Here is a 17,236-nt window from a genome sequence, read left to right as displayed (position 1 = left end):
ATTAGCAGACATCATTTAACTAGAAAAGTCAGACATTAAAATTTGGACCATCATCAATATACCTAATTTTCAAAATAGCCCCATCTGTAGTTGTTTAACTTGAGAGATTAGAGCTATAGACAGACAAAATGGATCTTTCTACAAGCCTGCATAAAGCCCTAGGTTTGTGGAAATATCTGAAATAGGAGTTAATTCCCCAAATAATAGAACAGGGCCTGTAGCTTTAAAAAATGAGCACCCTCAGTGGTGTTGCTAGGCAACCACAGCATATCACCAAGCCTTTCAGCCTTGGTTTCTGACAATAAAAGGCAGAGTGGAAGAGATATGGCCCTTTGGCCTTTGAGGGAGGACTAATCAGGACCAGGGTCAGCAGCAACCACCAGCCAACAATACCCCATGATTTTCATGATTTACCCAGGCCTTGCTGCTTGTTCGTGTTCATACTATGAAAGAAAGTGAGGTGTAGTGGTTACAATGTCAAGATCAGGATCAGGCAAATCCAGGTTTTAAAAACTCTGCTGTGGAAGCTCACTGGGTGACTTTGAGCCAGTTTCATACTCTCAGCCTAGGCTCACTGGGTTGTTGCAAAGATAGAGCGGAATAGTGGAAAATAATCTAAACTGCTTTGGATCCCCATTATGGAGAAAGGCAGGGTGTAAATGTAGAAAATAACAGATACAGCTGAAGATGGAAAGCAGATAAAAGGTTGGTGGGTGGAAAGGAGAAAAGGAAGCAGGAAAAGGTGATATAAGGGCTGCCAGGAGGAGGAAAGGAAAAAAATAGTGTGGGGAGGGGAATACAGGGGAAATTGATGTGCTCCTCACAAGTCCTTGAGGGTTCCCTACAATAAAACTGGGCCCAGCTCAACCTGGCAGCTAGAAACATGCATAGTGTACCATGCTGAGTTTGCCTTGGAAAAGGTTGCTAATGGCAAGGAGCTGAAAGTGTAGTCCTGGGAGCTTTCAAGTAATGGAAAGAGGAAATAGCAAGGGAGGGTGAAATGAGATCCCCCTCACAAGCCCTTGTGGTCCCTGATTTCATAATATATTCAGTGACACTAAGCCAGAGTCCCTTCGTGAAAGCAACATATGGGAAATGTTTCTGCCATTTTAAAAATCACTGAAAATGAATGTGTGTGGGAAGTTCCAAGCCAATCTTTCTCCATGATATCCAAGTTTGGTTTGTGAAGGGAGTATTTTTTTTGACCCAGAAGAACATTCAAACATTGAACCCCCCACCATCTGTCTGAAGTGATACAATCTAGTGAGAGCTGTACCGTGTAGGTTGATTATATGAGTGTATGGGAGGGGGGGTGAACCAAGTTCTGTCAGAGATAACACATCTTTAAGCAGACCCCTTTGAAAAAACCCCACAAAAACACTGCTTAATAAGCAGTGGTATAACTAGAAACACTGGTTATTGTTATAGCAACACATATTTCAATAGTTGTTGTTACAAGTTTTTAAAAAATGAACCCGATGTTATGGTTCTGCTTCAGAAAGCTTCAGCCATAGAAAGTTTATGTTAGCCTTCCCTTTTATATCAGCACAGTTGTGACATTAATTCCATTAATAGCTTCAATTTCTTTTCCCAAAGATGCTTGCTATTTGCTTAAATCACTGAGGTAAGAAAATTAGGATGGCTAAGCATATTGGAGAAAACAATAATCAGACTTTTTTTTCTTCTTTCTATGCTTTTAGTTTATTATGTTTGTCTTTTGCTGGCTAGTCTGAGGTGGCACAATAAAAGTAAAATGGGATGAACTTTAAAAATGCATAAAATGTTTCACAACACATCATAGAAATTCTTCCTATCCTGGGATCTTTTTGTGAGTCTTGTCTCAGTGGAAAGACATTTGATTTCCAAAGCTCATTTTACAAAACTTCATATATATCTACACACACACATAATTGGGTGAAGCTATCACAATGCTCCCAGCAATCTTGTAAAAAAAGGTAGTTAAAACTCACAGCACTGGGGGAGGGGGGGAGAAGCCTTTCCTTGCTCACTTAAGATTAGAAAGATTATGGCTATTACTTCCTTCCACTAAAATAGAACTTATGACACTCTTCCACTAAAGCCTTTTTCATATGTTACAGCATATGTTACATGCGTTTATTACAAACAAAAGCCAATGTGGGATCACTTATGAAATACAATGGTACAAATTTAAAGTATGATATAGGCATATCTAAACCAACCACTTTTGGGCTTTACTGCCAATGGTTCAGCAGGACGGTGCTTCCTTTGTTATGCACAGCATTTGACTGAACCCTAGTAGGGCTGGGCAGGAACCAAGAAAATGGAGGCTTGTTGGGAGTTTGTGGTTTGGGATTTTTGTGAACCAGAGCCACGCACCTCCAATCAACTCCTCCATTGCCCAAACTGGTTTGTGGTTCATGGTTCGGAGAATTCAAAAATGAGCTCTGAAGGCATATGCCTTTGGAGGCCACCTCCAGGTTGGGCCAGCACAACTGAGCTTCCATTCCAATCTCTGAAAGCTCACTCTCAGAGCTCGGCTCTGAAGGCATTTAAATGCCTTTGGAGTTAACTTCTAGACAAGCTGCCGGACCCTGAAGTAAGCTCCAAAGGTATTTAAATGCCTTCGCAGCCCTCATGAACCCTCCCGTGAACCTCATGAACCTCCATGAAGGTTTATGGGTGGTTTGTGGAAAGCATGTTCTCAAACCGAAGTTCATTTATGGGTTCATGCCCATCCCTAAACCCTAGCTTTTTGTACAACATGGGAGGATATTGCTGGCATTTAGCACTTCTGTACACTATTCTGGAAGTAAATATGATGCTCCTGGACTATAGTTTTAGGATTTAGGGGGTTTGGGGAGGTAAGAAAGAGTTTTGGGAGAAATTGTTAACTTTTAATGTAATGCTCATACAGGGAATGTGCCACCTTGGGTTATGAAATAAAGAAAGAAAGTATAGGATCCTGCTTTCTATTGCTGGATTTACCATATTTACAAAAACTTACCATATTTAGAATCCAGCAATAGGAAGCAGGATCCTGTACTTTTGGTCATTTATTGTCCTCCATTTTTGCAGTTAGTTCACCTCTAGAACCTTTTCCCAACTGCAGAAGAATGAAATTCCTGCCCCCTCCTCTTTAAGACAAGTAGACTATGTTTTATGTCCTTCATCATACTCTCCTTTCTGAAATTAACCCTCTAAGTCTGCTCATGAATACTCTGCTCCTTAGCTCATCCATCTTGCATTCTTGGCCTACTGCCAGTCTCTCCTTCCCCATTGCATTCCCTCTTGGTCAGGGACTCCTCCCTTTCTACCACAAAGGGTGGGGAAGAGAAACTAAACCAACCAAGCAAAAACCTCCAACGGAAGTTTAGACTGCTAGGGGACCAGAGTTTTAAAGTTTTTATAGACAAAAAGTACATGTTTATTACAAAAACCTGGATCTCTCTCGCTGTGGCCAAAAGTTGCAAAATGTTCCACAAGAAGGGTATTTTTCCTGTGAAAGTGGAAGTAACTTCTATGCTCTTCTTTTCTTTACAGGTCTATATTATACTCTATAAAAGGTTTTTTTCAATTGTAATATAAACTCTGTAATTTACACTGCAAAATGTGACTGTGACCTATGTCAGATGCACTTCTAGACCTGTAAAGAAGGATTGGAGAGCATAGAAGCTGCATCCACCTTTATAGGAAAGATGCTCCTCTTGTGGAACATTTTGCAACTTTTGGCCACAGCGAGAGCAATCTGCATTTCTTTGTCTTGAAACAAGTCCAGGCTGGTGGTTTGCAATTGACACAGCATCTTAAGGCCAGAAAAACTTTCTGGATCTATGCTTTGAACAGTTTGACACCATATGGTTTAAACCAAGAAATTGGCTATCTATCTGAATGGGTACTGCATAACATTTGTTCTGTTATCTCTTACAACTTAAGTCTTACAACTGCAATTCAAATGTTTTGCCACCACTTTTGCATGCCTGGGTTGCTGATGTCATTAACTGCCATACCTAGAGTATAAATATATGACCTTATCCTATGAGGTCAGTTCTAACAAGAAACATCTTGCTGCGAACATGTATATTTTCAATAAAGTCCTTATTTGATTCAAATCAAAAGAGGCTGAGTTGATGAAAGCTGCACAGAAACAGACAAGTATCTTATAAGTAGGGTGGCCATAATGTCTGAAGGCCAGCCAGGGACACCTTGGGGGGGGGAAGGCAGGAGTGCGCGCGCGCGCGCGAAGCGCCCGCGCCGCCGGAAACAGGAAGTGACGTCACTTCCGGCGACGTCACTTCCGGCGACGTCATACCACCGCCGGAAACAGGAAGTGACATCACTTCCTGTGACATCATTTCCCCCGCGCCACCTGCCGGAAACGGGAAGTGACATCACTTCCTGTGACATCATTTCCCCCGCGCCACCTGCCGGAAGCAGGAAGTGACATCACTTCCTGTGACATCATTTCCCCCAAATGGCATCATTTCCCCCAAATGCCACTGCCGGAAACAGGAAGTGACTTCACAGCACTTCCTGTGACGTCCCCAAAAATCCCCCAAATATCACCGCCGGAAACAATTTTGTTCTCAAATCCTGTATATACTTCATCAGTATATGGGATAAGGCACTTTCTCAACTGTGCTGCATAATGCAGCCTATTTATTTTGTCCTGTTGGCTCTGTTGGCTCTATCTGCGCCACCTTCATCACTTTCGGGGTGTGGATCCCCCAGTGGGGTGGGCTCCCGACTCCCTCCGCCGGCTGTTTCTGATAGCCCTGCGCCCCCTCTTTCATTTGATATGTGTCCCGTGCGGGTGCCACCCTCCTGCCGGGAGATGCCGCAAAATGAGCCCCCTTGAGGCTTATGGCGGCAGGGCTCGGGGAAGCAAGCTAGACTGCTGTTCTTTTGAGGGGTTATAGAGTGTTTCGAGCCCCTCCCTGTGGCATTGGTCCCATCGTCGTGGGACCCAGGGGCCCGGCGCAGCAGCCTGCCGAAGCAGCCTGTCACTAATAACACAGGTCGAGATGCGGAAGTGACTGACAGGCTGCTTCAGCGGGCCGCTGCGCCGGCCCCCTGGGTCCCACAACGATGGGACCGATGCCACAGGGAGGGGCTCGAAACACTCTATAACCCCTCAAAAGAACAGCAGTCTAGCTTGCTTCCCCCGAGCCCTGCCGCCATAAGCCTCAAGGGGGCTCATTTTGCGGCATCTCCCGGCAGGAGGGTGGCACCCGCACGGGACACATATCAAATGAAAGAGGGGGCGCAGGGCTATCAGAAACAGCCGGCAGAGGGAGTCGGGAGCCCACCCCACTGGGGGATCCACACCCCGAAAGTGATGAAGGTGGCGCAGATAGAGCCAACAGAGCCAACAGGACAAAATAAATAGGCTGCATTATGCAGCACAGTTGAGAAAGTGCCTTATCCCATATACTGATGAAGTAAATACAGGATCTGAGAACAAAATTGCACCAGAAGACACAAACACAAAGCTCCCTTACACTGAATCAGTGCTTGGGTCCACCAAAGTCAGTATTGTCCACTCCAGTCACAAACACAAAGCTCCCTTACACTGAATCAGTGCTTGGGTCCACCAAAGTCAGTATTGTCACATAAGAACATAACAGAAGCCCTGTTGGATCAGGCCAGTGGCCCATCCAGTCCAACACTCTGCGTCACATAAGAACATAAGAGAAGCCCTGTTGGATCAGGCCAGTGGCCCATCCAGTCCAACACTCTGCGTCACATAAGAACATAAGAGAAGCCCTGTTGGATCAGGCCAGTGGCCCATCCAGTCCAACACTCTGCGTCACATAAGAACATAAGAGAAGCCCTGTTGGATCAGGCCAGTGGCCCATCCAGTCCAACACTCTGCGTCACATAAGAACATAACAGAAGCCCTGTTGGATCAGGCCAGTGGCCCATCCAGTCCAACACTCTGCGTCACATAAGAACATAAGAGAAGCCCTGTTGGATCAGGCCAGTGGCCCATCCAGTCCAACACTCTGCGTCACATAAGAACATAAGAGAAGCCCTGTTGGATCAGGCCAGTGGCCCATCCAGTCCAACACTCTGCGTCACATAAGAACATAACAGAAGCCCTGTTGGATCAGGCCAGTGGCCCATCCAGTCCAACACTCTGCGTCACATAAGAACATAACAGAAGCCCTGTTGGATCAGGCCAGTGGCCCATCCAGTCCAACACTCTGCGTCACATAAGAACATAACAGAAGCCCTGTTGGATCAGGCCAGTGGCCCATCCAGTCCAACACTCTGCGCCACATAAGAACATAAGGAGGGAAGGAAGGGAGGAGGGAAGGGAGGAGGGAAGGGAAGGGAAGGGAAGGGAAGGGAAGGGAAGGGAAGGGAAGGGAAGGGAAGGGAAGGGAAGGGAAGGGAGGGAAGGAAGGAAGGAAGGAAGGAAGGAAGGAAGGAAGGAAGGAAGGAAGGAAGGAAGGAAGGAAGGAAGGAAGGAAGGAAGGAAGGAAGGAAGGAAGGAAGGAAGGAAGGAAGGAAGGAAGGAAGGAAGGAAGGAAGGGAAGGGAGGGAAGGGAGGGAAGGAAGAAAGAAAGGAAGGGAGGGAGGAGGGAGGGGAGGAGGGAGGGAAGGAAGGGAGGAGGGAAGGGAGGAGGGAAGGGAAGGGAAGGGAGGAGGGAAGGGAGGAGGGAAGGGAAGGGAAGGGAGGAAGGAAGGAAGGAAGGAAGGAAGGAAGGAAGGAAGGGAGGGAGGGAAGGAAGAAAGAAAGGAAGGAAGGGAGGAGGGAGGGAGGGAAGGAAGGAAGGGAAGGGAGGGAGGGAAGGAAGGGAGGGAAGGAAGGGAGGGAAGGAAGGGAGGAAGAAAGGAAAGAAGGGAAGAGGGAGGGAAGAAAGGAAGGCCGCCCCCCCCCCCGCTTTCGGCCCCCTTACCTGCGGTGGCGGTCGGCGGCGAGTCGGGCGGCGGCGGCGGGTCGGGCGGCAGCGGCGAGTCCAGCGGCGGGGGCGGCGGCGAGGCCAGGGAGGCGTCGGAGAGGCCTTCCTTGGCCGGCGCTGGCCCGGGAAGGCCTTCCAGAGGCTCTGGAAGGCCTTCCCGGACCAGCGCCGGGTGCTCCGCGGCCTCCCCGCGGCCTCCGCTGGTCGCTGGGGGCCTTCCAGACACTCTGGAAGGCCCCCAGCGACCAGCGGAGGCCGCGGGGAGGCCTTCGCTGGCCGGCGCTGGCCCGGGAAGGCCTTCCAGAGGCTCTGGAAGGCCTTCCCGGACCAGCGCCGGGTGCTCCGCGGCCTCCCCGCGGCCTCCGCTGGTCGCTGGGGGCCTTCCAGACACTCTGGAAGGCCCCCAGCGACCAGCGGAGGCCGCGGGGAGGCCTTCGCTGGCCGGCGCTGGTCCGGGAAGGCCTTCCAGAGGCTCTGGAAGGCCTTCCCGGACCAGCGCCGGGTGCTCCGCGGCCTCCCCGCGGCCTCCGCTGGTCGCTGGGGGCCTTCCAGACACTCTGGAAGGCCCCCAGCGACCAGCGGAGGCCGCGGGGAGGCCTTCGCTGGCCGGCGCTGGCCCGGGAAGGCCTTCCAGAGGCTCTGGAAGGCCTTCCCGGACCAGCGCCGGGTGCTCCGCGGCCTCCCCGCGGCCTCCGCTGGTCGCTGGGGGCCTTCCAGACACTCTGGAAGGCCCCCAGCGACCAGCGGAGGCCGCGGGGAGGCCTTCGCTGGCCAGCGCTGGCCCGGGAAGGCCTTCCAGAGGCTCTGGAAGGCCTTCCCGGACCAGCGCCGGGTGCTCCGCGGCCTCCCCGCGGCCTCCGCTGGTCGCTGGGGGCCTTCCAGACACTCTGGAAGGCCCCCAGCGACCAGCGGAGGCCGCGGAGAGGCCTCCCCCACCGCTGCCGGCCCCGCGCGCGGGCGGGGAAGGCGGGGAGTGAGGGAGGGAGCGTCCCTGCGCGTGCGCAGGGGCCCTGCGCAGGCGCAGGGACGCTCCCTCCCTCACTCCCCGCCTTCCCCGCCCGCGCCCGCGGCCCACCGGCTCCTGGGCTGCCTAAACCGGGACCTTTAATGGTCCCGGTATAGGGAGCCCGGGATCCGGGATTGGGTGGCCAGATCCGGGAATGTCCCGGGAGACCGGGACGGTCTGGCCACCCTACTTATAAGGGTGCGCAAACTCTGCTGTAGAACATCTACAAGTCCGTTGTTTTTTTCCTCTGACTGAGAGATGACAAAAACAATTAAAATATGTAAATCTTGAATAGTTCTAATTTCAGGTAATTTTTAACTCTTCCCAAATAACTAGCTAAAACTTAATCATATAAACTGTTGAACAGGATTAATTGTGCACAACCCAACCAACACAGTTGTGCAAGATTCCAAAAGCATACTTATATATAAGCTCCCAAAGGCTATACTTATAAATAAGAACTAGCAATCTAAAATGGCCAACAACAGGGAAGATACTTATATATAAGAACCAATGACCTAACATGGCTGACAATAGGCAGAAACACTAAATGGTGGCAGGCTTTTCCCACCAAAATGAATGCAGAAGCACAAATACCTCCACAGAATACATGAGATTCCCCTTAATATGGGCTGTTGAGTCTTGGATCCTCCCCCCCATCCTCAGCAAAGGAAGCAGAAACAAGCCTCCCTTTAAAAAACCTTTTACACAGATGAATTAAGGAAGCTAAAAAGAAGGGATAAGAGTAACTACAAATAATTGGAGGAGGATCAAGGGAAAATCACCAATACAATAAAACCCTTGGTGCAGGGGGGGGGGGAGTTTACAGGTAAACCAAACACACTACACACAGTTAACACCACACAAACATTTCCCATATACAGTAACACAAACTAAGGTTCTCTGAAAAACTCACTCCCACCTGTCTGTTAAAATCCACACTAATAATACTTCGAAAACCAAATGTCTCCAAACCAGATACCTCTCTAAGGCCAGCTCTAGTATGTTCCTCTGTCCTCCACAGAAGAAACTGAAGCATGAGGTGAGGGGGGAATAATTATTTGTTCTGCTTTCCTTCCTATTGTTTGGCTGCATCCTAGCCAGCCAATCCAGCCTCAAGCTTCCTTCAAAGCTAAACTGGGGCAACTCAATCGAGGGCTCTAATGGCCATGAATGCCTCCCCTTTTAAAAACTTTTGTCAGTTTAGGCACGTAAAAGGATGTTTTAAGTGTTTTGTTTGTGTTATAGGCCTTCCATCCTTCCGAGGTCGGTAAAATGAGTACCCAGCTTGCTGGGGGGAAAGTGTAAAAGACTGGGGAAGGCAATGGCAAGCCACCCTGTAAAAAGGTCTGCTGTCAAAACGTTGTGAAAGCAATATCACCCCAGAGTCGGAAACGACTGGTGCTTGCACAGGGGAACTTCCCTTTCCTCTCCTTGTGTTATAGGGCAGAAGAGCAACCATTAAAAATGTCCAACCCTCCCCCTCCATCAAAGTTTGAGATGAAGTGCCCCCTGAAGACGCAAGTCAACCAGGCCTTGGGTTAAACTAGTAAAAAAAAAATCCACTAGTATTTAAATGGTGGCTCTTAATGCCACTTATGCTTATCATTTCGAATATCTGAGGTCGAACTACACAATTAAAAAAAAAAACAGTAGAGGTTAATGACAACCAATTCACACAGTTGATTGTAACACTTCATGGAATCATAGAATTGGAAGAGACCTCCAGGGCCATCTACTGAAACCCCCTGCACAATGCAGGAACTTCACAAATGCCTTCCCCACACATATACATCCCCAGTGACCCCTCTCCATGCCCAGGATCCCTTGCCAAACTGGTCCGGAGACAAATTGCTGACTGACCCCAAAGTGCCAATCAGTATTTCCCTGGGTATGTAAGAAAGGGCCATGAAAACTAAGCGTTGATGCCCTCCTTCTCATGATCTGCCTAAGTTCACAGAATCGGCATTGCTGTCAGATGGCCATCTGGTCTGGTTAAAAACCTTAAAATTAAAAGCAGACCCCTTTGGGTTGAAGGCTAAGAAAAATGATGGCAACAAACAAGCCCAATTTCCTCTGGTAGCAGAGAGAAATTCAATATGTCCAGTTTTCTCCAGTGTACAATCTACCTCCAAGTCCTTCTGTTGTTAAAGGCATATGAACACTCCAAAAAGAAGATAACATTATTAGAAACTGCCCTGTGATTATTGTATGATTAGTCTCCAAAAGCTGCATCCACAAATTCTCTTAAGTCATTTCAAACATGGGTATAGACAAATAGCATTGTCAAGATACACAATTCTGTTAATTATTTTGTTTTAAGTTTTGTAAGCATATGCCTAATTATATTTTTTTTAAATAATAAAAAGCTTTATTAATATAAAGTTCAAGATACAAGTATGATGCCTAATTATATTTAATGATTGTATACATGCATTATTACTTTTATTTTGCCCAAAGCAGTATTCGCACAGCTCAAAAGAGATCAAAATTGTTTTCCGCAGCACTTTAGGCATCCTGTTTTCTGTGTGAGGTGAAACCTGATCCTATACTTTACTCAGAAATGGCCTTCTGAAATCAATAGGGCTTACTCCTAAACAGAGGACTGCAGCCTTTAATAGGGGATCCCTACATATTATGATTTGCTGTAAAAGCACCACTGTTCCCACAGGAAATATATAAAGTCTAGGATTGACTAGTGATGCCTTTCTGCTTTCCCCCATCATCAGCACGAGCCAAGATCACTGCCTGGCATGCCAGCTGAGATCGCTTATTGGTAATACCAGACAAGATCCCTTACCAGCAGTACAATTGGCCTCCTTATGTTTCCTGCTGCTCAATACCCAAGATTAAGCTTTCTTTGCTGTCTTTTCAATTTATGTCTAATATGCTCACAAACTGTCAATTACACCTGGTACCTTTTCCACAGCTGCAAGCATAATTAAAGATCTGAAGACGCACAATATGATTTAATGACTTTCCTCTGATGTAGATTAAATTCTATTGGTGCTAATGCCTGATCTACTTAATTGTTCCTCTCATAAGCTGCCATAAAAGCTCCATAAAATGTTAACAATGGAAACTTTGTATAATGCTGGACACAAAATAACGGCAATCCCTTTGGACAGTGGTTACCATTTTACTTGGGCTTCAATGCATTCATTAAGCACCTGTAATATTGGGGAGGCTTTTTTAATGGGGGAAAAAAAAAAGTTTGGACCTTTTCTTTTGTCTTTTGCTAAAAAAAAAGCCCCAAGTGCACACCTGCTAAGGCAGTGCTCTGCTTCTGCCTTGTATTCATTTCATAGAAAGCAATGGGACAGTGGGAAGATCAGCAGGCTCCAGCCTGCGGCATCGGGAATAATAAATTCTTTGTGCTCTGTGCCGGGAAAGTAATGAGAGAATGTATTCTTGCCTGTCCCAATCTGTGCTCCTCCAATTGTTACTCATCATTCTGTCTAACTTCAATAATATTCTTAGCATGATATGTCTAAGATTAATGAAGCATTTATCCTCAGATAAGAAGCTATCACAGAAATAGATTTCTTGCCATTGTCGTTGCATTCAAATTAATAATTCCAGCTCTTTAAAAGACGGGCTCAGTAATACAAGCCAGTGGCTATAAGCTAATTCTGGTAATGTAGAGCCTGAGGGAAACATAATAGCTTAGAATAGTGCAGTAGGGGACCCATTTGCTATGTCCTGACAGCTCTAGCGGCCGAATTAAAGACAGGCTTCATCAGAAAATCACATCAACAAAACCTTCTGTCAAAGGATTTACTACCACCACTGGAGTAAGTTGTCCTAGGGATGAGTGTCAGAAGATGCTCCAGACCCAGGTTTCTGACTTGGCGGTGCCCAAAACAGTAGATTACTATTATGCAGGCCTAGGGCTGCTATTGTTTTCCAGCACTCTCATCCTGGATAGTGCTGGAAGCACAAGCAAAGTGTATTTCTAGTTTTAGGGAAGAAGAAAGCAGTCTGCCTGAGGAGGTCAAGAAGGTTCTCACATGTCTATCATTCTGTAGAACATGCCAGAGAATAATGTTCAGTAGGGCATTTTTGGAGGGGGGGAAGAAGAGTAGATTTTATACCCTGCTTTTCTCTACCCTAAGGAGTCTCAAAGCAGCTTACAACCATGTTTCCTTCTCCTCCCCATAACAGACACCGTGTGAGGTAGGTGGGGCTAAGAGAGTTCTGAGAGAACTGTGACTGGCCCAAGCTCACACAGCAGGCTTCATGCACAGGAATCAAACCCAGCAATCCAGATTAGAGCCCACATCTCTTAACAACTACACCACATGGGCGGGGGTTACAGCTGTGGTGGAATGGAACAGGCCAGGAGGACACTTTTATAAGGGAAGAGGATTGTACTCTACTGCAATTATTATTGTTAAGTATCACTTGCTTTTACTGCATTTTGTTATACCTTAAAATCTACTTTCTGCATTGCATATAGTATACCTTGTTTTAGATAATTTTTTGTACCTATTGCTCTCTAACTCTGCAAACTTAGTCCTATTGCATTGTTTTTTGGTTGTCTTGTGTGGGATGATTGCACTGTTTTATATCCTGTGATCTGCCTTGTGCTTCAGAGAGAAAGGTGGACTATACATAACATAAATAAATACATTTGTACAGGACAAGGGATCTTAAGGTAAGAGCTCTTGTTCCAAGCCCTACCGATGGGTTTCATGCTACTCACCTGCAGCTTTGTATTTCAATTATTAGCCAGTAAAGTTCTTTAAAGGAGAGGGAAGGCAGCATGGTATAACAGGATCTCATCAGATCTCACAAGCTAAGCAGAGTCGGTACTTGGAGAAGAGACCAGCATGGAAGACCCTATAGGGGAAGGCAATGGCAAATCACCTCTGCTTCTTACTTGCCTGAAAGCCCCTTGCTGGCATCACCATAAATCAGTTGTAACTTCACAGCACTTCACACACACACACCCCCCTTTAGACTTTAGGAAGTGTAGTCCAGGACCACAGTCAAGGAGCTTCTGTTTACTGCTTTATTTACATTGCTGCTTGACTTTCATTTTATTCTAATAATGTGATAGTGGTCCATTTTCTTTTTTACTTTTAAGCCCTCCAAGATAGAAAAATGACCCCTGATCAGTCAATGGTTTACAAACTGCAGTTGTATTCCTTATGGAACAACTCTTCCTCTTGAACATTTTACTTAACATGAACATAAAAGTGTGTTTGTGTAGCTCTCTCCCACTGATGTTAAGGATCCTGCTTCACAGGAAGTGTGCTACATTCATATACATATATAGGACCTTACAACTTCTTCAAGTGAATGTGCATGTGAGGGAGAAAGTTACTCTGATTCCCAGTATATATAAAAAGTTGCAAAATGCTAATGAAGAAGATGAAGAAGAAGATATTGGATTTATATCCCGCCCTCCACTCCGAAGAGTCTCAGAGCGGCTCACGATCTCCTCTACCTTCCTCCCCCACAACAGACACCCTGTGAGGTGGGTGGGGCTGGAGAGGGCTCTCACAGCAGCTGCCCTTTCAAGGACAACCTCTGCCAGAGCTATGACTGACCCAAGACCATGCTAGCAGGTGCAAGTGGAGGAGTGGGGAATCAAACCCGGTTCTTCCAGATAAGAGTCCGCACACTTAACCACTACACCAAACTGCATCATGCTGCACACAAATTATAGATGTTCAGAATATGTGCAATATATCAAAATAAGAATCCAACCGACACAATATATAAGTGTGCATAAACATGCTTTACAAGTCTATTACAACATGCACTATTTTAAGATCTGTTTACTAGGAATGGGCACGAATCAGCTGATGAACCAAAGATTACCATGGATTTTGGGAGGCTTGGAGTTCAAAAACCAAAGTTCATTAACTGAGGAACCACAATGAATTACCCTGACATTTGGGGGCAGTTCATGACCCTTTGTGATATTCTTCACAAGAAACAGCTGAGGGGCTGAAAGCTTCTTGCTGCTGAGCAGTTTTTCTTAAGTGGCTCGGAGCTATTTAAACCCTGCTTTGAGCTCCCCACAGCTTTTCATGGGGAGCAGAAAGCAGGTTTTAAACAACTCATAGCCACTTAAAGCAACAGCTGGGACAGCAGAGAGAACTGTTGCAGGCTCCCTCATGCAGCCCAGTTTAAAGGGGATACACGAAGGAGCACAAGACAGCGGAGCTAGTGAGGAGAGCTCAACCCATCTGTGGCCTCTCTAGTACAGAGGCCTCTCCCCACCAGCTCAGCAGTCTTGGGCTTCCTCCTGCATCCCCTTTAAACCAGGCTGGGCAAGGGAGCCTGTTTAAAGGGGCTCCACCAAGGAGCCAGAGGTAGCTGAGTCAGCACAGAGAGCCATCTCTGCACTGGAACAGCTGTCTCAGGCTTGCTCGCTCAGCACATTTAAAACGGCTATGCCAGGGAACTCAGCTGTCTCTGGGTCCCTGGTGTAGCCCCTTTAAACTTAAGATAACTGGGCCCACACAGAGAAGGCTCTCCCTGCTAGCAAGAAATCTACTTTCACCTGGAAGATCCACCCCACCTCACACACACCACTTTCTCCTGACCACCACTCACCACAGCAAGGAGGAAGGTGGAAAAGAGTATTTTGGCTTACATTTCATATCAGCTCCCCTCCCCCACTTCTCCCGGGAGATTCCCTCCTTCTCCTTGCTGGAATGGGAAGCATCTCCCTTGGATATGCTGTCTCCCTTTCTCCTGGCTGTGTGGCCAGGAGAATGGGAGATGGGATGCCTCTTCCCTGATGATCCCCCTCCCTTTCTCTTTGCAGCACAATCAGGAACAAGGTCCCTTTCAATGGGGTTTGGATGGCTCCAACCTGCACAAACCAGTCCAGTTTGTAAGCTGGCCTCCTGGCTCAGTTTGGGTTTCTCTTCGGGCTGAGCTATGAACTAAACTCTGAACTGGACCACATTTTCCCAGTCCATGCCCATCCCTACTTTTTGGACTTGGTTGTTTCAATACGCACCCTCTTTTACAGCTAACTGCTGGATCTGAAAGTTGGGAAGTCTCATAAAGTCACCTTGAATACATCCATGACACTGGAAAATCCCAGGGAAGAAGAGGAAGGGGATACTGAATGAGAAACTGATTAAGTGCAATCAGCTCCAGCTCAGGGGCTCATTGTTCTCAATAACAACACTAGAGACATCACCCAATACCCCAGAAGCATCTGCCCAGCCCAAGGAAGTTGCTATTTCATTAACCAATGCCTGGTTTCTCTCTCACTCTCTCCTTAATCAAGAAGGCACTCAGGTCATTTACTTATGCTCCCTCTTGTTTCAGGAACTATCTTGACTCACTCAGACATTTGTGTTAATGCAGATGTGGCTAATTTCAACCTAATTAAAGTATGCTAATCATGTTGCCTCACTCAGGCTCTTTGTGCCCAAGCAGATTTGGCTCACAATAGCCTAATCAAGGTATTTTTTCTCACTTTTCCCCACCAAAGTTTTACAGCAGTTAACTTTAAACAAGACAGTGAAATGCAAACTTTTTATCTTGATCCAATCCAAAGCCAGCATGGCTCAAATGTCACCTACTCTGGGGATCTTCTGTCCATAAAAGGAGGAGCTCATGCTGTAGCAAATGGTTCCTCAAATCCCTACTTGAGATCTCTGTGGGTAAGAACTCTGGTTCCTGTTGAGGGCCCCTGCTGCACTTTGCAGGCTTTTTCTCCTTGCTTAGCTGGCTCCTCGCTCTGCTATTTGGACCTCAGATGTGTTGGCCCCGAATGTCTCAAGACCTCAAGCCCATAATTTCAGGTCATATGTCCCTTCCATAAAACTTCCAAGTTTCCTCCCTCCTACCTTGTTTAGGTGGGCCATCTTGTTAGTGTGCATGTGTGTATGGGTGGTTACTTAGGAAATTAGTTCTCAGGTGCACAGTGTACATTCTTTAGATTTTTTTGTTTTGTATCAATAAAATTGTTTACAATCGCTCTCACTCTCTGTCTGCATAATTTTATTTTGGGATATTCCCACCAATACCTAGTGTGGCATAAACAGACTACAAGTTCCCAGGCCGGGCAGGGATTCCCCCGCCAGGGAGGTTCCCAGCCTGCCAGCCCACATTGGGCCAACGGGCGGGATCCTCCCCCAACATTTCTGGTGCAATGACATTCCTTGCGAGTGACATCATCATGCCGGCGACGTCGGGGAAGGATCTCCCCCCCCCACTGGCCCAATGCGGGCTGGCGGGTTGGGAACCTCCCGGGTGGGGGAATCCTCATCCAGGAAAGAGTGAGTGAGTTGAAGGCAGAAGAAGGAAACATGTAGCTAGTCATGTCAGGGCTTTTATTTCTTTGAATCATCTTGACCATCTTGTTTTTCCTTGTTCAGTGTTGCACAAAAAAAAGTTACAGCCCACTTGTTTGTTTGTGAGCATTTACAATAAACTTGTTATTGTTATACTGCCTCAGTCTGCAAGCCTCTTCTGTCACAGATCAAAGGTGCTTGCTGGGAAGGAAGAGAAAGAGGTTTGGGTGGGTGCACTGGGCCTAGGGTTGCCAAGTCTAACTTAGAAAATATCTGAGGACTTTGGAGGTGGAGCCAGGAGACTTTGAGAATGGACCCAGGGGATTTTCCCATTCCCTAAAGTAAATAAATATTCAGCAGTGCAGTTCCCCTGAATACAGTCTTAATTTCCTCATCCCAGCAGCTGCACTTCTCTCTCTCACACACACACACACTCACACACATACAGAGCAGCCAAAATAAACAGTTTTCAATCTCACACTTTTTGTGGTCTCACTGGGGCAATTTACTCATGAATTGCTGAATGTAACCAATTGGTATATATTCAACCAAGTTCTACAGACTAATACAGGGAAATCAAAGGTTCCAGTTTACTCTTTACTCTCTATTTTACTTTGCAAATGATTTCTAAAAGGAATGCAAAACAACCCCTGGTGCTGGTTTCTTTTCCTTTCTAGCAGTTCACTGGGAGCAGCCATGTTGATCTTCTGGCTTGCCCTGCTCTCATTCAGCCTGGCTCCTACAGATTTAAAGGCATACACACCTTCAAAAACGTGAGCGGTTCCCAAGCTGCTTCTAAGCCTTCAGAGGTGGAAAAGCACATTGAGGTTGTTGGGGTAGGGCTTCCCCTCACTGGCCAGCTAACTGGGGACAGGGAGGCACATGCAAAACCAGGGGATCCCCTGCTGGAACCTGGGGATTAAGAAACCTATCTGGGACCTCCTAGACAGACCCTTACCAGAGTGGTGGCAGTCAGTAGAAGGCCCTTACTGGTCCTCTGCTTGTGATAAGGATGAACAAGACATGAGGACATATGCCGAAATGGGAAGCCTTTTGGCCTTTAATTAAATCAA

This window comes from Heteronotia binoei, chromosome 1, assembly GCF_032191835.1.
Source record: "Heteronotia binoei isolate CCM8104 ecotype False Entrance Well chromosome 1, APGP_CSIRO_Hbin_v1, whole genome shotgun sequence".
Taxonomy (NCBI): Eukaryota; Metazoa; Chordata; class Lepidosauria; order Squamata; family Gekkonidae; genus Heteronotia; species Heteronotia binoei.
Note: the sequence above shows the minus strand (reverse complement) of the source record.